The 23,336-nt window shown below is 42.1% G+C and overlaps 1 long non-coding RNA gene across 4 annotated transcripts in view; it reads left to right on the top strand.

Annotated features, from left to right (window-relative positions):
* The window catches only part of LOC135057848 (uncharacterized), a 28,757-nt gene extending 5,625 nt beyond the window's left edge, over nucleotides 1-23,132 (top strand). For 2 of the 4 annotated variants that reach the window (XR_010244410.1, XR_010244408.1), the window contains exons 2-8: nucleotides 4,970-5,042; nucleotides 15,475-15,540; nucleotides 15,648-15,751; nucleotides 17,066-17,115; nucleotides 17,712-17,861; nucleotides 20,169-20,238; nucleotides 22,706-23,132. This is a non-coding gene — a long non-coding RNA (uncharacterized LOC135057848). Of the gene's footprint in view, nucleotides 1-4,969; nucleotides 5,043-15,474; nucleotides 15,541-15,647; nucleotides 15,752-17,065; nucleotides 17,116-17,711; nucleotides 17,862-20,168; nucleotides 20,239-22,621 lie in introns of all 4 variants that reach the window. The other 2 variants (XR_010244409.1, XR_010244411.1) reach the window with 2 other exon arrangements.
* The last annotated feature ends 204 nt before the right edge of the window (nucleotides 23,133-23,336 follow it).

Below are 23,336 nucleotides of genomic sequence, written 5' to 3'. Positions count from 1 at the left end.
CTGGCACTGTGAGGGGCATTTGTATACCTGGCACTGTGGGGGCATTTGTATACCTGGCACTATTGGGGGATTATGTGTATCGCGTCCCATTTGAACTGGCCACACCCATTTTTTTGGCGCGCGCGGGGGCAGACTTGTATGGCCCCCGAAGGATTTTATAAATATCCAAATGGCCCTCGTAGAAAAAAGGTTGTCCTACATGAATAGTGAATGCCAACTGAAGTCACCATCTACCCAGGGAGGAACAATATCTTTAGAGGTTTCCCATTGCAGAGAAACCTCCATATAACGTATGTAAGGTATACTGTCATGCAACTGGCCTCTACCTGCCAGGGACCTGGTATGGGGGGCACCTAAAAAAATGTGTGTAGTGGGCAACATAAATTCTGCTGCTTGCCCTGCAACTAGATGTGGCAGGAACAAGGAAGGAGCCCCAGTTGAAATCAACCACACTTGCCATGAAACAGTTCTTGTTTCTAACACTTGCTTTTATCCTGAGCAGTGGCACAGTGGCACTTGAAATGTGATCTAATTTATATGTCAACGTCAGGACAAGAAGACACTGAAGCAGTTGGGGGTGAATGGGCACACACCACAGGTTGCCATGTTTTTGACATTTGGTACTTGGCTTCAGTGTGTCTTGTTAGTGTGGTAGGAAGATGGCGATGCACACAGACCAATAGTTATCTTCTGGCCACATTGTCCTCCACGCCCAACAATATTTACTGTATCATATATGGTCTTGAAATGTTGGGATATGTCAGAATGTGCGGCCGGCTTTTAGAGAAGGTTATTAGGGGGAAAAAACAATTAGAGTGAGTTAGAGCTGGAGTAAGCCTTTATTTGCTCATTACAACTTCCTGCAATCACTAACATGACAAATCTACAGATTTTTGTTGCTCAAAAGCTTTGTGACCTACAGTACCAGAATGGGATTTGCCCTCACATGGACATGGTATGTGCTAAGGGGTATGGTTTGGGAAGTTCAGGCACGTGGCCTAATTTGACAAATATGCAGTGTATTCTTGTATTCAAAATAAACTAATATCTACTGACAATGACTATTTAATATGTAGTGGGGGGTTTCTGAATAAGATATGTATTCAGATAGTAATGCAAGGGGCATGGCTAACAAGATGCAATTGTGAATATCTGAGTCATATTTGGCTCCGTTCCCTTTACGCAGACCTACGAAACACAGTATAACAGCAATGAGAGGGCAGAGATCCAATCGTGGGCCATCCACTCCACTGTAGATGGAGACCCATAAGGGGTGATTCAGACCTGATCGCTGCTGTGCGTTTTTGCACAGCAGGTGATCAGGTAGTAACTGCGCATGCGTATGCACCACAATGCGTACACGCGTTGGACAACAAAGGGCATCGTCGGTCATCGACAGGATGGTGCGAAAAATTTGTTCGCACGGACATTCGCAAGTGATTCACAGGAAGAGGCCGTTTGTGGGTGGTAACTGGCTATTTTCTGGGAGTGAAAGGGAAATACAGGCGTGCCCAAGCGTTTCAGGGAGGGTGTGTGACATCAGCTTCAACCCCAATCAGCCTGATATGATCGCACTGAAGGAGCATGTTCTGGGCTGCGCAGAGACTGCAGAAAGTGGATTTTTGCACCTCGGCGTACACATGGGATCGCACACTTGCACAGCGAATTTACATTACCCTTGAAGGCGGAGACTATCTGAACGCAGGACATCAAAGTTTGCAGCCCAGCGATCAGGTCTGAATCACCCCCATAGTTATGTCTATATCATTAACACCCCCCGCTACATTCACCCGGTAAGTCACCGGTCTCCTAGTCCATGCACTGGCAGTAGATAGATTTTACATTGAAAGCGCTTTCTGCTTATTGCAGTGGGAAGCCTCTGTGTTTAGTACACCAGAACTTCCTGGCTACTGTGGTCTGCAACAGATGCAATCCCTGGAACACAGGTTTTGTGCGCATGCGGGATTTTTCCCTACCTTCACTGTTAAGGGGGGTACTGACTGGGGAGATGTGTGCTGAGTGATCTTAAACACAGACAGCTTAGCACACATCTCTCCCCCCGCTCAGCACAGCGCGATGTACTGAGTGAGGGGGGGGGCACTCACTTCACACAACGGTGAAGTGAGCGACCTGCCTAGCACCAGCGATAGCGATGCGCGGCTATCGCTGGGGGGCATACACACAGCAGATCCGTGCTTAAAATCTAAGCAATCTAGTTAGATTGCTTAGATTTTAAACACGGATCTCTCCGTGTGTACCCCCCTTTAGAGTGTGTGGCATGCACAATTAACAGACCTGACTACCGGCCGAAATGAATTGCAGCCCAGACAGCCTCCCTCTCTCCAAAAGGTAGGAGCCGAAAGTGCTAAAAAAGTACAGTATATACAGTTTTCAAATAACGCCATATCTGTAACTTTGTCTGTTGCACAGACCTGTATAGTATGTATATGAGGCAGTTAAATGTGAGCCAGTAGACTAGAACAGAATCCTAGAATGACATGTAGACGAGGTGCTTAGTATTCTGTTAAAGCTCAGATGAAGATAACAGTACAAAGTAGTACAAAGTAGCATAATCTCAGCTGGGACTCTCATCTGATAGTGTCCGGGACCACCTGGAGTTCTGTTGTAGATTAGGACCTAACTTTTTAACAACGTCAATATTACAAAGAAACTCATATTAGAGCTGTTCATAAATACCTCAGCCTGGTGGCATTAAGAAATAGCCGGATCAGGCCATTGTAATACTTCACAATAATGAAACATTTTGAAACCCTTATATTGATTTGAACTCTATATAAACCTTTCTAAATCAAATAATTTCATAATTTTTAAAGACTCTTGCAGATATTGCCCACTTGTTGGCTGGCCAGAAGGAATTGTGTCCAGCAAAGCGTGCTGAGACACAGCTCTGCATGATGAGAGACATTGGGGGTTATTCAGGTTTGTTAGCAAACCAAAAACACAATAATGCACAAAATCATGTTACACTGCAGGTGGGGCAGATGTAATATGTGCAGAGAGACTTAGATTTGGGTGGGTTATATTGTTTCTGTGCATGGTAACTACTGGCTGCTTTATTTTTACACTGAAATTTAGATTTGAATTCGAACACTCCCCACCGAAATCTAACTCTCTCTGCACATGTTACATCTGCCCCACCTGCAATGCAGCATGGTTTTGCCCATTAGTGTGCTTTTTTGGTTTGCTAACAAACCTGAACAAGGCCCATAGTGCTTGTCTGCAGTGTCCATCTACTCTTTCTGAATGTTCCCACCGTCTAAACCACACCATGCCTCTTACAGATGTGTGAGGGATCAATGTTACTGTACCTGTCACAGTGACGTAAGCGCAGTGCTACTCTGGTTTTGGCCATCAGACACTTGGAACAGGATAGTGCTGTTGACATGTAAAAGATAAAACTAGGTGGAGCGCAAATACATCCAACAGTGCTTAACGTAAAATAGGTTGGACTATAGTATACACCTCATAAGCTTGTGTCTTCTACAGGAAATTAAATGCTACTTATAAATTCTCTTAAATATACATTGCTTAGTACAGTATTTTAACACTTGAAAAATACTGGAATTAAACATTGACGCTAAAAAAAAATCCCTATTTGACGCTGTCTCCATGGTAATTTGCTAAATTCATTCCATGCATTTACTGTCAGCCAGTCTCTAAGGCAGTGATACGTGCCTGTTACGCTACAGCCACAAAGATAGAAAATCAGAAACCTTCAGCTGTTGTGGAAGTATGTCCCAACATGTCTTGTCAGCCGACATGGCGTTCCATAATTGCTGAAGAACCACAGGTTGGCTAAGCCCATCGGAGACAATTTATGAAATGCAGCCTATCAATAGGAACTCACGACATAAGGAACTACTAACATAAGGCACATTGCTGTAAATACTTTGAATTTGTTACACATGTAAAACTGGTAATGCTATCACTTACCGCACTAGGAAATCTAAAACATATTCAAGGTATCCAATTTTTTTGCTGGGTAATCCTGATCTAGATGTCAAAAAGAAGATGCATTAGGATTTAGCATGACGGAACATGCACATGACTTTTTTTGTTGCTATTTTGGTGGTATGATTGTATCAGGGTGTGCTTTTATGTCTTTATATCAAAGGCTACTGTACAGTATGTCCACTTTGAGGAAAAGATGTGCGCGGACCCCGGGTTTTGGTCTTGGTTCTAAATTAATTCATCAATGTGTTTTGGTTTTGACAAAACCACTCTTTAAGAGTTTTGGTTCGGATTTGATTTTTGGTTTGGTTTAAAACCGATAAAAATGAGACTCTGATAAAAATAGATAAAATCGTATAATTATTAGAGATGAGCGGATTCGGTTTTACTCGGATTTACTCGGTTCTCAAAACGGCATCTGATTGGCTATCCAAAACAAGTGACATCCGTGAGCCAATAAGATGCCGTTTTGAGAACCGAGTAAATCCGAGTAAAACTGAATCCGCTCATCTCAAAAATTATTACAAACCAAAACTCGATTTAGATCTGATCTCCTTGGGATATCTGGACTGGGGTTTGGTTTGGTTCAGATTCCACACATTTTGGATGGATTCGGATTTTTACAGTACCAAACTGCACATCTCTACTTTGAAGTAAACTTGTATTAGGACCCCTTCCCCCTGCCTGTTGATTAGGAGAATCATGCATACAAATCACCTTCCGCCTACTGTCTTGCATGATAAGCTGCCCTGCATTGAGAATCCATTCCATTTAAAATAATGTCTGCATTATACAAGTAAAAGGCAGGAAGTTGAAGCTGTGGGTGAGGAGGAAGGGTTGGCTTCTGTTTGGTGACACCTTCATAAATCTCAGAATTGGCAAGTGGAAAATCATATATACATCTAAGATATTTTATTCTTATGCTTGGTTCATAGCAACCAGTTGCTTAATGTACAATAAATGCTTCTAATATTTAAACTTATTTTTGTGCTTGTAGATTGTTTCATACCAGTTTCCACTTATGAACATTGTGCAGGATCTCTTGAGAATATTTGTTGCACTCTATCCAGGTAGGATATAGTATATTTTGTATGCATTCACAGACATATAGTACTCTGCTTCCGCTGCTGTTAGTATTTTATTTGATATTTGATCACTTAAAAGCTGTTTGTTAATATAATTAGCACCTGAATTTGTATGTATTTTTCGACAAATAGAAAGTCAAGACAAATTAGACAACGGGCCAGATGTAATGGAGTGCAAGACAGTGTGAGCTCAGAAATCCCGGCCAAATTCGTACTTTTTTTTCTTAAAGCAGCAACATTTACAAGGCAAAACCCGGTTGGTTTTGCCTTGGAAATATTTGCAGCTTTAAAAAAAACGAGTTTGGCCAGAATCTCGGAGCTCCGGCCGTCTCGCACTCCATTATATCCGGCCCAAAGTTCCTGATCCATTCAGTGCATGCGATTCCCCTTTAACATATCACACTCATTCCAAAAGGCCAAATGAAGAGCTGTGACACACTGTCAATATGGGCTGCTGTGTGTTATGAATTACTCCAGAGCAAATACTCTCCATTGAATACTACCTTACAGTAGTATTAGATTTAAGTAGCACAGTACCTTTTTTAAGTGCTTGAACCACCAGTCAAGGCTTGAACCACCAGCCAACTGTGTCCACCACTGCCCTGATGGTCACCATAGTGGGATTGGCACTTCAGGAGGCCTAGGCATGCCCCTAGGAATATAGCCTTGTCCACACGTGTGACCTGCTGCTGCTTTGTGTAACAAAAACAATTTAGCCGATCGCAGCTTTCTGAACAATTTATTCACAATGAATCTCTCAATAATAGGGAGAACTTACAGAATACTTGCCGACATGTCAGGTGGTGGAATGGTGGTAAGGTGGCAAATACATGCTGTCATCTTGGTTGGACCCTATGTGCAATGCAGTGTTTCATGATTCGTCATCCAGCCCGGCCCTTATCCACTTCACTAAGGAATTAGCCAGGATGTGGGGAGCTCTTCTGGGAATTTAGGAGAACACCCCAGAATTTGTAATTCTCCTGTACATTCAGGAGAGTTGAGTATGGAATAGGCATGGGTTAAAATTTCCATATTGCTTTGCGGTATATTCTGCATTTGGGAATTTAACACATTTCACCAGTGGAATTTGGCCTTAAGTGAGCACAGAACTGTCTGTCCCCTATCTGTCCCCTATATCTGCGTGTAACCTGGACCTTATCATTGTAATACTCAGAGAAAAATAAATGACCCCGCTGTCACCACAGCTCTATTTGTGAATTATCATTTCTGTGCAAATGTGGAATGCAAATACACAAATAAGATTGGAATTTCTGCGGAACAGAGGAGCAAAAGCAGAACTTGGCTATTGCATTGCTGTCATTTTGCACACTGTGTAACGGCTTGTCCTTCCGTTACTGTGCTTAGGAGTAATTATATTTTAATAGGAAAAGCTGAATAGTATATGTGATTTTGATAGATGGCTCCCCTATGTTATGCAGTAGGGTTGTACTTTTTAAATTAGCAGTACTATACAAACATTGTATGAGAAAGTCTGCTTGTACTCATTTGTAATTCTCAATCATTAGTCTAATTTCCATGTAAATTCCTCACTCCTATGTCCTTGCTGGCTGAATATGAAAGAAGTCAGTTGACTCACTTTTTTTCTACAATTCCTCATGAAGAGGCCAGACTGAATCTCTTAATGCAGACTCCCAGCTCTGCTGACTAAAGGCTCACTACAAACCACACTGTGACCAAATACAGTACTTCTACAGGATGCTGTGCCTAATCTGTGCAAGTCACACTTATCACAAGTTATGCAATGATGACAGTGACACTCAGGACTGTACAGTAAAACTCTCCACGTGATTAGAAAATAACCGATTATAAATGAGCGACAGAAACAATGCTATGATGATTGCAATTATGTACTGCATAATGATCCTGGCTATATATTTTCTCCTACATTATCTCACTTGGCCCAGTGCTAAAATATGACAGCAAGAATGCAGGTCCATATGTTGCTGGGCGGATCCCTATAATACCATCCAGAGCCTAGAAGGGGAGATTGTCTCTTGACGAAACTCCAAACTAGTGAAGCAGAGGGGTAGGATTCCAATCTACAACAGCAAAGTGAAGGGGATTAGTTAAACGTATTGACAGTTTTTTTGTTTTTGTTTTTATAAAAAGCTCTAAATTGTTGTAATTACTTTCTTGCTAAATTTGTTGTGTTGTAGTGTGCACACAGCCCAGATGAAAATGATTACGGTAGTTTGTACAATTGATGAGAAGTGCTGTTTCATTACCTTCCTTGAGTAGTAGATGTGCTGGGCACACCTCTGTCTGCCATGAAACTACAAGACTGAAGCGGGACTAGGGCTGAAAGTGAGGGGAACCGGCACGGCTGGTTGCTGGGTTACTCTGTTCCTTCTAAAATAAAAATGCTGGAAATGATGTTAAAACAAAACTATTAGGCAAAATGAATTGTCAGAGTTACACTGCACAGCTGATTCTCAGTGCAACCCTTTAGGCTGCTGATCTGCTTATGTTATTCTTTTCTTACATTTCCAGATAGACAATTGGCAATCAATCTAAAATTCAATAGAGTTACTTAAGTATTTAAAGTAAAACATACTCTTTGCGTTTATTTGTGCCTTCTGATATCGTTAGATATTTTCACATACAGTTTATAATTATATAGTATGGATGAGTGATTTGCATATATACTGTACATACTTACAAGCTCCTTTAGATCTGTTGCATTTTCTATTTATCAAAATTATGATTGGGTTTATTTTTTTCCCCTCTGCAATGAGCAATAAAACAAAAGACCTTATTTGTAAGCAGAGTTATATTTGTGCACATTATTGGCGCGTAAATATCAACCTTTCCAGAAGAGGATGTAGAAAGATCTACTACCATGTAAGAATAATGGGATATTCAATTAGCTGTGGTAATTTAACACAGCTAATTGATTCACTGGGGGGGGGGGGGGTATTCAAATATCCCCATTACCCAACACTTATCAGGGACTATAATCCCCATAAAGCAGCCCTCAGAGCCAGCGATAACACATGGGATGGATTCTTATACCAGATCCCATGTGTTGTCACATGAAAATGGGACATTTTTCTCCTGTGAAAAACAAGCTTTACTTGAATAGCCCAATAATGACCATCAGGAACAAATTGTGCTATCCTGTTTTTTGAGGGAGAAACATTACTGGGTCTAATTGAATACTGGTCCGAATACTATTTTAAATTTTGTCTAATCTCAGTATCCAGAAATATATATTCAATATATATTTAACTTGTACTGCCCAACCACTGAGACTGTCAACATATTACATAAATATGTGGGGTTGCTACATGTACTAAATGCCTGATTGGTGGTATTGTCTAATTTGTTCTACTTTCCGATAAGCATAACCATTCCAAAGCCATTGCTGCCAAATGCATGCCCCTTTTCAGACAAGTCTGGACCCAGAGAATCGAAATTGTAAAAACAAAATTTGGGACTGTCAAGAAATATTCTGTCTCGTGTCACACTTCCATGAATGTATGTGAGCCATATATCTATGTCCCGATTCCTCCTTTTTCTGATGCCTATCTGTCAATCAGTGGACACTGTTGGTCAGTGGTCCATCGGGGAATCTGCAAAAAAGAAAAATTCAGCATGTTAAAAATCCCCAACTTGCCATCCTGGTAATTTTTTGGGCTGAATCGGCAAATTGAGGATTTCCAACAAGTTGGATTTCCCCAATCCCCAGATGCAGATTTCCCTGATACTCCCCTAATGTATGGGCCTCATTACAATCATCACATGCAAACTAATATCCACAAGAGAGGGTTTTTTTTACAACTTTGTTAGAAACTAGTGACTTCAATAAGACATTAGGTCTAAGGGATACATTTACTAAGCAGTGATAAGAGTGGAGAAGTGAGCCAGTGGAGAAATTTCCCCATCAACCAATCAGCCCTAAAGTAACATCTATAATTTGCATACTATAAAATGATACAGAGCTGCTGATTGGTTGATGGGTAAATTCCTCCACTGGCTCACTTCTCCACTCTTATCACTGCTTAGTAAATGTACCCCTAAGTTCCAAAAGACAAAACAACTTTCCCAATATTATTCATTTGGCTGATTAGCCATGTCACATCGGAACTTGTTCAGTTAGTACACACATATAAATTAATGTAAAATTAGTAACCCGTCAATCACATTATTATGTATACATAATAATAATCATATTGAAATCATATGATTGCCATGCCCCCTACATATACACATGTACCGTCATATAACGCCGTTATCACTGGAAATATTGGGACATGGATGGGTTGTAGAAGAGACTTTAGTTGCATAGTGAAAGTTAATTTCTTGTAGTCAGCTCGCTCAGAAGATCACTTGTAACTTCAGATCTGTAACTGTTTTAAAACTGTTACATATACATTTGTGAACATGGTAAGATCCCTTATTTATATATATTTAACCTGAGGGGCCCAAAAATGCTTCGCCCTCATTGACAGAAATTTGGAATGTTTCAGGAACTAGTTTTGGTTACTAATGATTTACATGCACACATTTCAGTGAAGCAAAAATACTAAAAATACAAAACATTTCTGAGCATAGAAAAAGAATGTTGGAGACAGAGAGGGAAAGGGAGAGAGAGAGAGAAAGGAGGGTAGTATGCATTATCGGTTCACAAATTCAATCTTATCCAAGCTTTTAACTTTAAAAGCCTCAGAGAGCTGCCTTCCCATCTAGTTTACGCACTGCTCTGATTGTATGTGACAGGGTGCAGTAACCATTTAGTGGTTTGTAATGCCATGAAATAAAACAGTGCATGGAACGTCTGCTCCCCGCCCAGTGTTAAATAGCAGCTAAGTTCTCCTGGGTAAGAGAGTGGTTTTTTCCAATTGACATCTGTGCAGTACTGAATAGTGAGCTTGTCTGCTACTCTAGGTTACCTAGCACCCCATGAAGGCTGGTAGGGCATACAGATTACCCCATTCAGGCTGGTAGGGCATACAGAGCACCCCATGCAGGTTGGCAGGGCATATGGATTACCCATGCAGGCTGGTAGGGCATCTGGATTACCCAATGCAGGTTGGTAAGGAATAAAGAGCACCCCGTGCAGGCCAGTAAGGCATATGGAGTACCCCAAGCAGGTCGGCAGGGTATATCGAGTACCTCAAGCAGGCCTGCAGAGCATACAGAGCCCCCGCAGGGACACTGGTAGGGTATACGGAGCACCCCATGCAAGCTGGTGAGCATAACGACTACCCCATGCAGGCTGGTGGGCATACAGAAACTTGTATTGCCACAACTACTGAGGAGCCACATATTGGGCCTGATTCTGCGTTGGACGGATCATTGTGTACGGGAGCAAATTGTGAATTTTTCGTATAGTGCATGCGCAGATTGAATGAATGCATATTTGCATATGTCCTAACAGAACTTGTCCATATCTGCCTTTCAGTGAATTTGGGTATTTCTGGATGACACCTAGGTGGTGACAATGCAAGTGCGTGGAACCAACCTCTGTGTGAGTCTAAGTGGTGCATACAGGGAAGGGAAATGTGTCTCTGATGAGTCTCATGCCTAGCATGGGGTTGGCGAAAGTGCCCATATTAATGATGACACTTGCATAAAATGAATGGGCGACATGGCTTCCCACTTGCACACTCATAAATCCCTGCATAAGATATCTGAATTTTCACATTAGCATAATATAGTAAATCAGGCTTCCACGGCTGCCTGCAACTATAGCCACTTTGTATGCAACTAAGAATCAGGTGTAATACATACCTCCCAACTGTCGCACTGTCCCTCCCACGGGTCGCAGTGTCCCATGGGTGGAGCGGAGGGGGGGCTGGTGGGAGAACCAGTGATCACCACTGCTCTGCTTTGCAAAACAGCCGGTGATCTCTGAATAGATGCAGGGAGGAGAGGAAGGGGCTGCACAGGGAGCGCTGGGCACGAACCCAAAACATTAAAAAAGGGGAGGACCTGTGATGCCACACCCCTTTTCTCGAGGTCCCACCCCTTTTCTAGAGGCCCGACCCATTTTCCGGTCGCAGACGCTCCTTTGGCACGGCATGTCCCGCATTAGAAATTACAAAAGTTGGGAGGTAGGCTAATAGAATAAGGCTGAAGAAACAGAATAATGCTGTGCAATCATATAAACTTTATATGCTTAATGTGCATATTCAAACATACAGTGCTATCAAAAGAGTAGCTTAATGCTAGTTGTGGATATGGGACTAACTAAGCACCCCTCTACTGCTCTTCAGTATCTGGGAAATCTTGTGTGCCAAGGATATGGAGCAAATCGTGTGTAATTAATACCTGATGGAGGGATAAGGAGGGGTATATAGTTGGCAAGGGATCGCCCGTCTCTCATTCCAGCCAGTGACATGAAGGGATCAGGAGCCACCTGCAGCATTATGTTTTATTTATTTATTTATTTGATGTCTCAGCACCATACAGGAATTAACAATACAATTGTCCATCAATACATACAACCAAATGCAGCGTGTATTGTGAAAGTGAGGGAAATATTAGAGAGCCTCAGACAGTAACGTTACTAAATACAAGTAATGAAACTTTGTGTGGGGAGCAATAAAGTCAGTGGACATACAGGATCATAGTTACTGGCATGCCTGCCATCAAGGTTGGAAGTTGGGGACTCCACTCCTGGGCCCGGACTGAGATGGGGCCCTGGTAGCTGTAGTCAGGATTGGAGGCCATGCCAGCTGCCTGCCTATGCACCGGCAGGCATCCACGGAGGGACAGAGCAACGACGCTATTCTTACTACAGAGCTGCCAGTGAGCCAATCGGAGTTCATGGACCAGCAGCCAATATGGTGGTTTCTCTGCAATGGGGAACCTCTGAAGAAACTGATCCTCCCTTAGCAGACAATGGTCCTTATTCAGGTTGCATCACAAATGCTACTGCAATTGGTCCCATCCTGCACATGCACTGCAGTCAGCTCGCATTAACTGCGAACGCCTATGCCTGATTGATAAGAAGAGGCACTTGCGGGGTGGGTGGGGGATGGTGATCGAGCATTTTTATAGCGGCATCGGGGGAACCAGTGCGTGTTGGTGGCATTTTCGGGCTGGTTGCGTGTCATCACATGCAGCTGCTCTGATCGAAAAACTGGCAGCGAGATTCCTGGTGACGCAGCCTGGCTTCACTAGTTTCTGTGACCATGCTCTAATTGTGTTGCAATCGCAATTAGAGCATGATCGCAGTGGGTGGGCGGGCAGAATCTACAATCCTTACTGAATTAGGCCCAAAGTCTTCAGTTGGTATTCACTTATTATGTAAGACATCTCATGGTCCTGAAGCTATCGAAGAAACCTGTTTGTGTAGAAATATAACCAATGGCATCATCATGCAACTGAGGTTCAACCAGTTTTGTTACCTCCTGCCCCATATCTTTCATGCCTTATGTCCCATGTCTTTCCAGAATTGTGTCCCCTATCTTTCCAGCTTACTGCAACCTGTCTTTCCAGCCTCCTTCCCCCTGTCACTCCTGGGTCCTGCCACTCTAGCCTCCTGTCTTTTCAACCTCCTATCCCATGTCACTCCAGCCTCCTGCTCAATGTCACTCCAGCCTCCTGCCCCATGCCACTCCAGCCTCCTGGCCCCTGTCTTTCCAGTCTCCTGTGTCACATGAGCCAGCCACCTCCAACTTACCTTCTTCTTTTGACTACCTGCATGCTCCGCTTCCTCAGTTGGCAGACAGGATCATGCTGGAGGTGCATGGTCACCACTAGTCTTTGCTGACAGGAGGAGTGACGAGTTTGGTGTTGTGCTCCCTGCAGCCCTGACTGCAGCCTTTGGTGTTGGCTCCCTGCAGCAATAAGGTGATCAGGCAGCATGACTACTATTTTCATAATGGTATGCCGTACCAGCCGTACCCTTACTTTCATCATTGTAGAAGCCAAGGGCCTGCCCCCTCTCTGTCCATGCTCAGGTATCCAGTCCCTCCTGATGGTGGCCCTTGGTAGAGACAGGAGGAGAGATGAAATCAGAGGAAAAGATGGAGAAGGGGCAGTTGGAGAGGGAAGAGAGACCAATGGACAGGACAAGCAGTAAGAGTAGCAGAGAAGAGAACATTAGTGACCTTAGTAAGGGCAGTTTGTAATGGAGGTATGTAATCCACATAGAAATGTGTCCAGTAGACAGTGATGTGGTAAGATGTTGATAGGAAAGTTGCTGAAGGTTCTTGGATGCATAGGAAAGTAGAGATATTGGGCCTGATTCAGAGGTGGGTGCTGCTGCGTCTGCTCTAACCTCTGTTGTAAAGGCCCGTACACACTGGCCAATATATCGGCCATTCTCTTGAACGGCCGATATATTGTGGGTCCGTCGGCCAGTGTGTACGGCCGATACGTCTGTGAACTCCATCGTTCACAGACGTATCGAGTCGGCCCCACAGCACAGCCAATGGCCAATATATCTACCGATATATTGGCGCGTCGCTGTGTGTGTACGGCGGTCGGCCGACCGCCCGTACACATGCTGCGGCGGCCGGCGGTGATTGACAGCTGAACTGGGCGGGCGTCAGTCCCCAACGGATCGGGCAGTGTGTATGCACAGCACACTGCCCGATCCGTCCATAGATATATCTGCAGATCAATTGATCTGCAGATATATCTTTCCAGTGTGTACCCACCTTAAGAGTCACGGGTGCGATAATATCCAAATGCTAGCTTTAGTCTTGTGTACTAGTGTGTGCCTGAATGTGTAAGCCCTGAGACACCCACTTTTAGTATTCATGTACACTGTAATACCGCTGGTGGTTCTAGACAGTTCATCATCTGCGTACCATCAACACTTGCCACTACCCCCATGGCAGGTGCAGTTTCCCTATTTGACTATGGCCTCTGTGGAAGCAGCTGTGAGTCTGAGAACGCAGCCACTTCCCCTGACAGGCCGGCAGCACTCCCATTGCATGTCCACCAGATAGATTTTTTTGCATTTACTTCAGGCCACCTCCTAGTCACCACCCAGGAACAGCCATTGCTCTACAGCTTCATTTCTGATACCATCGGTCCAGAATGCAATAGCATCTTTGTATATACACTCCAGGGACGTGTGGTGAGATTCATGGCTGAGAAAGCACAGGCTAGTACCAGAGCCAAATTTACACACGATATACTGTAGGAGCCAGAGTTTTGTCTATAAAAATGATTAGAATAATACAAAGAATGTATTTCTAATATATTCTTTGTCTATTTCATATACTTTATATAACCAAAACTCTGGCGTATACTGGAATATGACAGGAAAGGCTCCATCTCACCTCACCGCACGTCACTGGTACACTCAGGGTAACACATGCGGCTTAGGGTTTTCTGAATTTTTGGCTCATGCACAGTAGCATTCAATCACTTACTATGTCAACATAAAAATAGCACGTGGTTTGCCCGCACCTCTGAATCGGGCCCGTAGGATGGCAGTTAGAGAGAGACTCTAAGCAGGTATTCAGGAAAATTGTTCAGAATAACTCCTTTCCAGGACATTTCCAGACGGAGGAACCTTTAATGTACAAGCTACGACTTGGTCTGAGTGCACAAAACAAGCTACTCTGCATGAGCCAGGTGAGTGTTTAATGGGTCAGCAGGTAGAGATGTAACTGACGCACACAGAGTGATCCCAGGTAGAAATCCCCCTATTCCAGGTCATCCTCTACTGAATCAGCCAAAGCCATCGGTAACAAAACAGGATGCTGACCATATCTCAGGGAGCAGAGTAAAATCCCCCCCCCCCCCAAGCAAAAAAGTTGACAATCGTATGATGTAACATAGAAATATGGAATTTTATGGCAGATAAGCCCCATGCCTAGGTGTGATACTTTGATGTTAAGTGTTTGGGGGGCCGGCAAAGGACACACTGCGTCCCTGTTACGGAGTTGTATACCTACTTCTGAGCATTCTAAAAGCTGTTTCAGCTTTCATTTTATAATAAGCTCCCTTCTAATGCATGCAGAACTATAACTTGCTCATAGACAGAAGGAACAATGGGCCAGATGCAATAAACCTTAAAAAGTGATAAAGTGGAGAGTGATAAAGTACCAACAAATCAACTCCTGTCATTCTTCAAATACATCCTGTAACATGACAGTTAGGAGCTGATTGGCTGGTACTTTATCACTTTTTATCACCCTCCACTTTATCACTTTTCAAGGCTTATAATACATCTGCCCCAATATACAGTATAACATGGTTCCCACAGCTCCAGTATAAACAGGAGGAACAAATACATGAGACTGCAAATATGATGTTTGGTACTAATAATGAAAATGAAACTATACTCAGTGATAGTGATGTGTTCCGCAAAAGTAAAAAATAAATCAATGTAGCAATTTGTTTCATTAAGAAACAATACAAAGTTTTGTTTCACTTATGTTTATTTACTGGAAATTGCTCCTTAATAAGCTTTCCTACTTCTTCACAGGGAAGGGCAGACAATCGCCTCCCAGAAACAGTAAACTGAAACCTGAGCTCAAATGAGCTGACCCAGGTTGGTGAGAGACATTATAATTGGCAGTATAATGTATTTAACCCAGCAATGTCTCTCTATTGGATTGCTTCTCTTTCAATGTAAATCACCCATGTCCATTTCTATAGGTGATACTGTATGCTGTAGACTATTACATTAAAGCATGTTCAGTGAACTTCCAGATGGACATGTGGTCAAAGTCAACCAGGAGTCATCATGCATGAACCCTAAAGTGAGTAATGCAGAAGTCAGCGTTACTGGTCAATTCTTTTCATGAAGACGGTGCCACGGATCAGTTCATGGAAATAGAGCCAGTAAAATAAAGGGGTCTTACAGTAAAAATGGGGTGAGTCAAGAAGAGACAGAGGAAAAAGCCAACAGAGCAAGTGGGAGAGGAAAATCTGTCATAACAGAGATGCACTTTTTATTGCCTGGCACAGGCAGGCATTGGACAGTGCATGACTGAAATACCTGGAAGTTGTACTTGGTGGGGGCATATGTTAAGCTGATATGAGACTAGTATTTTTTTAGCAATTTTCCTGTTATTTCAGTTTTTTATATCTACCTATCTACCTCTCTCTGATCCCTGTCCCAATCCCTTTCTCTTCTCCTGGGGGTCACAGGTAAGGGTTTTCCATGGGAGGTGGGTGGGGGGCAGGCACAGGAGGGGTGGTCAGTAGCTCCTGGTGTAGACAGTTGTGTTCCCCTACCTTCCTATCTCTGCCACCCCTATCTCTCTGTCTTTCATCTCTATCCCCCCATGACCTCTTTCTCTGGAGCTTTTTATCAATGTCCCTCATCCTCTTTATAATCTCTGTCTTGACTTCACCCCATGGGAGCAGCGGCTAGGGTATCATGGGCTCTTGGTGCTGACAAGACTCAGGGAACAGTCCTGTACTTCCAAATGACAATGGCTGGGGGGAAAACAGAGGCTGTGTGTTTTGGAGTTAGGCAGCCAGTGAGAGCTGTGAGGGAAGGGACGGGTCCTCCCTCCAGCTCTCTCTACTGCACCTGTGCTAAACTGAAACAGTGGGGGATTATATAATAGACCAGATATTTCTGTTATTACAGTAACAGTTCAAAATGTTACGAAACAGGTGATTGCTAGTAGCATTTATAAAGCAAGTAAAAATGATTAAATCTATAAATGATTGATTTCCTGTAATACTGTAACTACTATATAGTTATCTTAAGTGCATGTTGTGGGCAGATTGTGAGAGTATTATGCAATACATTAGAGCTGAGGCTAGAACTAAGTGTAACCAAGACTTGGGTGAACACTTCCCAATATGATCACGTAGACCGTTGATGGCTTATGTCTTGTCACGGAATGATTCCTATGCTTCTCAGTACAGGATAAAGAGAAGATATCTGCAAGAAATCTTCTTTTGCAAAGTGCTTCTTACAAGGGGGAAAGAAATGTAATTTAGAAATGTGCAATTCAAAAAAGTCACCACTTTATATTAGCAAGTTCTCAAACAAGATCCCATTTTACAAAAACAATGTTTGACATAAAATGACAGTAAAAAGTCTCTTGTTAAACCAGGTACTAATACGAGATGTAGTCAGCTAATTGGCCAAGTCAAGATATGGCAGGTAAGTTATCGCAATCACTCAGCAACTGTGCAGATTCTTTAAACAATAAAAAACACAACATTTCTTCTTTACTGATTAGTTAACTGCTAAAATGTGGTCTTGTACAGTACCTGTGTGACTACTAAACAATTTACAGCTATGTTTGTGTAGATACAATTTACAACTCTTATTTGCAGGAATAGATTGTGAATATTCACAGATTGTCTGTACATTTAATGTCAAATGCCAAAAAATATACGTTATTACTGGATCTTGTTATTGTTGTCCTTTTCAAAAAAAATGTTTTTCTAGTTTTTGAGGGCCTATTTATTAAGCTGAAAAATGCCTGAATCTGTAGGAAAAGAGTGTTTTCCAAAGTTTGCTGCATTTTTGAGCATCAAGGTATTTACCAAATCGGACTGTGGCAGAGATGGGAGATACCTGGTGCTCTCCCAGTCTTTACTCCACCATAGGTTTCTCTGGGGACTATGAAAATGCTCCATTTACTAAGCTACGAAAGGCACATAAGTTAACAGATGGTGTAATAATCCTATTGAAGCCTATGAGCGTCATTTTTTCCACGTTCTTTTCTGGTAATTACTGTTCCTTCTTTACAGTGACTGAATCAAGAAGTATAATCACTTTACTATTTAGACTTCGCTGGCACAAGCTTTGTTTGAAGCCCATGTACTGGCAAATGACGCCAATAAAATATATTTCTCATTAAGGCGATAGGTGGCAAAATACAAAAAATTAAACCTACAGAGGTAAGAATGCATATATTGTTAAATTAGCCCCTTCCTGTCTTGTTCTCTATATTTGACATTTACATTTACATGTGGTTCAGATAACCTCTTTTCATGTCATATTTGAATTTATTTTAATTCATCACTGTAAGATTACAGAGAGGTGAATTTTATTTTACATCTAATCTTTTGTGATGGAATTAGGGTATTTGTTTTCTTTGGAACGCTCCCTAAACATGCTACACTACAGTACAAGGCCATGATTCCCAATTTCATTTTGACAGTGGAGGAACAAAGATTGCTGCTACCTACAGCATGGTCTAAACGTCTTCATCCTGAAACACAGTTACTTAATGAGACAGAAGGCTTAGTAAAATGAGAAACAAATGTCAACATGTCACATTTCTTCCTTGTAAAATACTATACAGCTGTGTACATGATGGGGTTACATGGAGGAACAGAAAGTTGCCTACATACACAATCAATGAAACTAGTAAAAAATCATGAGCGGGGGAGGGGGGGATAAGGGGGACCCAGTACCTGCACCACCCCTTATTTGTAGGAGAAATGGCTGCAAGGAGAAATGCTGACATACCAACATTTGCTGAGCTGTCAACGCCAACCTTAACCTTTTTAATAACAAATGTATTTTTTATGCATCTTGCAATTTGATACATCAGCATGTGTTTGTAAATATGCTGTCATTAGGCGCTGCTTTTTAAAGCTTCATTTGTGGCTAGACATGGGGCAACTCTGAACAGGCTTCTTCATGACTTCTGCCTGTTTAGTTATGCATAGCCAGATTAAGGGAGGGGAGCAGGGCATACTGTAACCCAGGCCCACCCTCTATCAGGGGACCCCCAGCCGGAGCACACTGACATCATTAGCTCTCCCTCTTGTGCAGCAGCAGAACCAGGCAACCAGAATGTGAGCAGGAGAGTATGCAGTACAGGCAGAGACACAGAAGTATCAGGTTTCAAGAGATACTGACAGAGCTTCCCTACCAGTGGAGAGATAGGAGGGGAGAGAGCTGTAAGTGACCCAGGGATTCGAGCTTCTCCTCCTTCCCTTCTGGGTGTCTGGGTCCTATGTAACCTGTTCTCTAATGACAGCATTCGAGTCTAGAGAGAGAGATACACAGAGAGTCCTCCTGAGTCCTGTCACAGTGTGTAAGTAGTACAGAGGCTGCTGCTATTGCAATCTTGCAAGATAAATTATAGATTTTATTTTTCTATGTGTATTTTAAGGTTTTTTTAAGTTGTCGTTGTTCCATTACAGGAAAACTTTATAAAATAGTTGTCTCTCAATTAGGTGGAGCTATAAACAGTACTCAGGCATTATTAAAATATTAGTTTAAATCTAATATACACTTTTGGTTTATATTTAATATATACAATCCATACCTCATAACATTACCAATTCGATGAGGAATAAAATGCTCTCTACCTTGGCTTTCCTCTTAATTATATGATCAATTAATAGTTCAACACAGGTGACGCCAATCACATATTAACAGGGCACGGCAGTCGAGAGCCGGGCTGGGCCCAGGTACTTTTAAAGGGGTGTGGCCTAATCTCAGGAGGTGTGGTGATGTACCCTTAGAAAAAAATACTGAAAAAAAGAGTATTTTAGGCACCTCCATGGCCACACTGCAGCCCAGTACACAGCAGAGTGTGCTGGGATGAGAAAAGCTGCAGCTGCTGCCAGGTAAGTGGGAGGAAGCCTGGGCCCCTACTTGACCCTCACTAGGCCCCTCTATCAGACCTGGGCCCGGGTAATTTGTACCCTCTCCCCTCCTCTCTCGGCACCACTGTAACAGGGTAGTGCATTTAGAGAGCATTTTTTCCCTCCTGGAATGGGTCATGTTGGGAGGTATGCACATTATAATATACACACTCCATTCCCCCGGGCCCCCTGTCTTAAGTGCACTGGGCCCACCAAGGCTTAATCCTGTCCCTCAGTTATGTCACACATTTATATTGAATTGTTAGCTGAATATTGGGTCACCTTGCAAAGAAGCAATTCTACTTCATGTAGGCAAAAAGTACATTGTAATGGCAGTACCTACCAAATAGATGTCTATTACCTTATAGGCCAGTAACTAAACAATATTTATATAATTTTTGCAATCAATTGGTCTATCTGTGACATTTGAATTTTATTACAGGTGAATTAGGGATGGACATACAGTATAAAGCGTGCAACATCTCACAGAGGCTTACCATTATGCAGTTTTCACCTGAGCTCAATGTATTGAGAACTGTTACTTGTGTTGTCTTTACTGAACACAGGTGTCTTTTTACCATCTGCATCTTTTTTCTGTCTCAGGTGACAGGTCTGACTTGAGACTCTCTGCCACTATGGGCTGAGACTGAGGTAGAATGTCTCTGGAATCAAAGTAAGTGGGTGTGAATACGACTGTAGTGTATGTAACTGCAGAAAAAGTACAGTAAGTTAATATGCACTGTGAGTATATATTCATAAATTGAGAATCGCCACAGAAAAGTATCAAATGCAGCCTCCTGGAGAGGTCTGACTTGTGTCAGCTCCTGCCTGGTGTAAGTGATGATTTCAAAATAAATAGTAATGATTTCAAAATTGATAATGATCACTGCTTTGATTGGTTGCAAGTGTGAAAAACGCACACATTTTATTCAAATCAGGACTTGCTGGGTTAAACCAAATGGTTGTTTTTTTTCTATGCTGTGACTATAGGCACGGCACCTTGACTTCTTTAAAAAAATCCTGTTATAAGGGAATATCCCTAGTATTATTCCACATTCATGTCCACATTCATTTGAATGAGCTGAACCAATGCAGTAAATTCACACAGACAACAGAGATATAGGCAGGGTGGGAGGGTGAACCATATACCTGCCTAGCATCAGCCAAGACTCCACAAACTCCTCCCCTACAATTATACAAGACATGAGAAAACCACAACTAACATTCTCAATCTTAAAGGGTTAACAACTCCAACACATGAAAGAGGCAATACACAGAGAAACACCTCTTTCGTGTTTATTTCAATTCAAAACCTTCAGTCCTATTGAGATGTTTATGAGTGTACAGTACTTTGTATGTTTTAATACTGTACGTTTAGTCTATCTACATATATTCAGATGTAAAAGGAATAATAAGCTTTAAAAAATAGTTTTTATTGAAATATGTAAAAAAAATTATGGCAAAGCCTAATAACTTTGGACTGTTATTGTTAGAAAGCATTACAACAGTTGATCAAGGTTTCAAATAGCAATGTTTCAAAGTATTAGTATAATAAGCAGGATTCCATGTTCTTCTCATTAAAACATTAATGCAAAAAAAAAATGGTTTAAATGAAAAAAATACTGTTTAAACACAAATTATTATTTTTTTTAAACTGTTTTTTTCCCCCCATTCTGATTCAAATATATGACAACTGCAGGAGCAGCGCTTATAAAGTCGCTTTACACTGCCCATAGCACTTGTTTTACAGAAATAAAGAATGAGTCATGCACAATTGTTGGGGAATAGGAAGCATGCACTGTTGTTTATAAGTAATGAAAAAATGTAAATAAGTGACTGTTTTGCAGAACAATTAGGATGCTCCGAACCACTTGTTTACTTATTAGCTGCACGATCTCACCATTTACTTCAATATATTTTCATTGTGATTTAAACTATTTCTGTAGTCATAGTGAGGCCACGGGTGGTATTCAGCATGCTGGCTTTAGGGATCCGGGCGCTCAGTATACTGACGCCGGAATCCCGACACCTGGCATATCGACAACTATTCTCCCTCTTGGAGGTCCACGACCCCACTGGAGGGAGAATAAACAGTGTGCCCACAAGGAGCTCATTTGCGCTCGCCCAGCTAATGGTATGCCGGCAGTCGGGATCTGGATAAGTCTCTTTGTCATCATATGGGATGGATGTGTAGGATTGACAGTCTACAGTTTCTATAGTGACGATGTTGATCCGAGAAGTTAGGTGCCACCTTGTTCAGAAATATAATACACTACTTACAGCATGTTATCTGAATCTGTATTAAAACTGTATAGATGCTAGCACTAGAAGCATTTTGAATGTTGTACTGCCAATCCAGTTACTGTAACATTCTGTAAGTAGCATGTTAACCTTCACAACAAGCCAGCACCTGCATTCTGGAATCAACATTGTGACTGTCAACATATTGTTTGCCAATCCCATAACTATATCCCCATCAGATTAGGGGCTGGTTGAGCAGGGGGGCAGGGGGCTATCTGCCCTTTAGGCCAGTGCAATTTAAGTGTTCTAGTGCCACCTGACTGCGGAGGTAGGCAGAGGATGCCCCTGTAGCTGGGCCCAGTGTCGGACTGGGGTATGAAGGGCCCACCGGGGGAATGCAGTGATAGGGGCCTATACTTAGGGGTGTGGCCAGTCTACAAAGGGGGTGTGGCCAGCCTCCACAGAGGCTTGAAATGCACAATAGTCTTGTGCAGTGTAATGCAACATATCTACCATGTATAATACAAGTACACAGTCTGGAACCTGATCCCTAGAGGAAGGAGTGGGCCCTCGGGCAGTGGGGCCTACCGGTGGTTTCCCTGGTACCCCTGTGGGCCAGTCCGACCCTGGCTGGGCCACTTGCTTGAGTCTGCCCCCCAGGTTGAAAGTTTCCCACCAGCCCCTGCATCAGTTCCTAAATCATATGGAAATGGGGCAAATTGAAACTTAGTATAACTATGTCTCATTGCAAGAGATTGTTCTGCTAAATAACAAGGCTTTGTTTCTTTTCTCCTGAGTACATTTCATGTTTGCAGATCATATCTTACAGTAAAACTAAAAATGATGTACTCTTACCACACTAACCCTTCCTCCTCTGACTGTGATCTTGCACAATACAGCTATAATGCATTCAATCACTGCATGGCTCCTTGTTTGTGAGCTGAAACATTTTACCAAAAGGAGGAACCAAAAGAAGAACATGATTTATCCCCTAATTGTTTCACAAATGCAAAGGGGTTACTGAAGAACAACATTTGCAGGAATCAATGAAGAAAACAATTTTGTTCCCTCAGAAATGTACTGATTTAGGCCTTGCATGTATTCAATTATTTACTTTTAATTTAAATGGAATCTTTTAAACAATACACTATATTCATTTAAGTACTTTGCATTATATTAATTTGCTTGTAATGTTCCTTTAAAATATTTATCCTATTAAACATATTGGAGTAGATAATTACAATCCTATAAGGAGAAAGCTTGAATTTCGTTGCACCAACAAAGACAGCATTGCATTCATAAACAAAACATATTTTATAATATTATTTATGATTTGAAGTTATGTTATTTCCAGGGATCAGCATAAGTATTAAATGGAATGTAAATAAATAAATATGCATTTGTTTGGAAACTTGAAATGAAGTGTTACAAAAAATATGGGATTTTGGTACTTACCAATATATCCGTTTCTCTGATTCCACAGGGGACACTGGTGGCTGTAGACACTAGGGGAATAGACGGTGGCTTATT

This window comes from Pseudophryne corroboree, chromosome 3 (genome assembly GCF_028390025.1).
Source record: "Pseudophryne corroboree isolate aPseCor3 chromosome 3, aPseCor3.hap2, whole genome shotgun sequence".
NCBI lineage: Eukaryota > Metazoa > Chordata > Amphibia > Anura > Myobatrachidae > Pseudophryne > Pseudophryne corroboree.
This window is presented reverse-complemented; position numbering and strand designations above follow the sequence as displayed.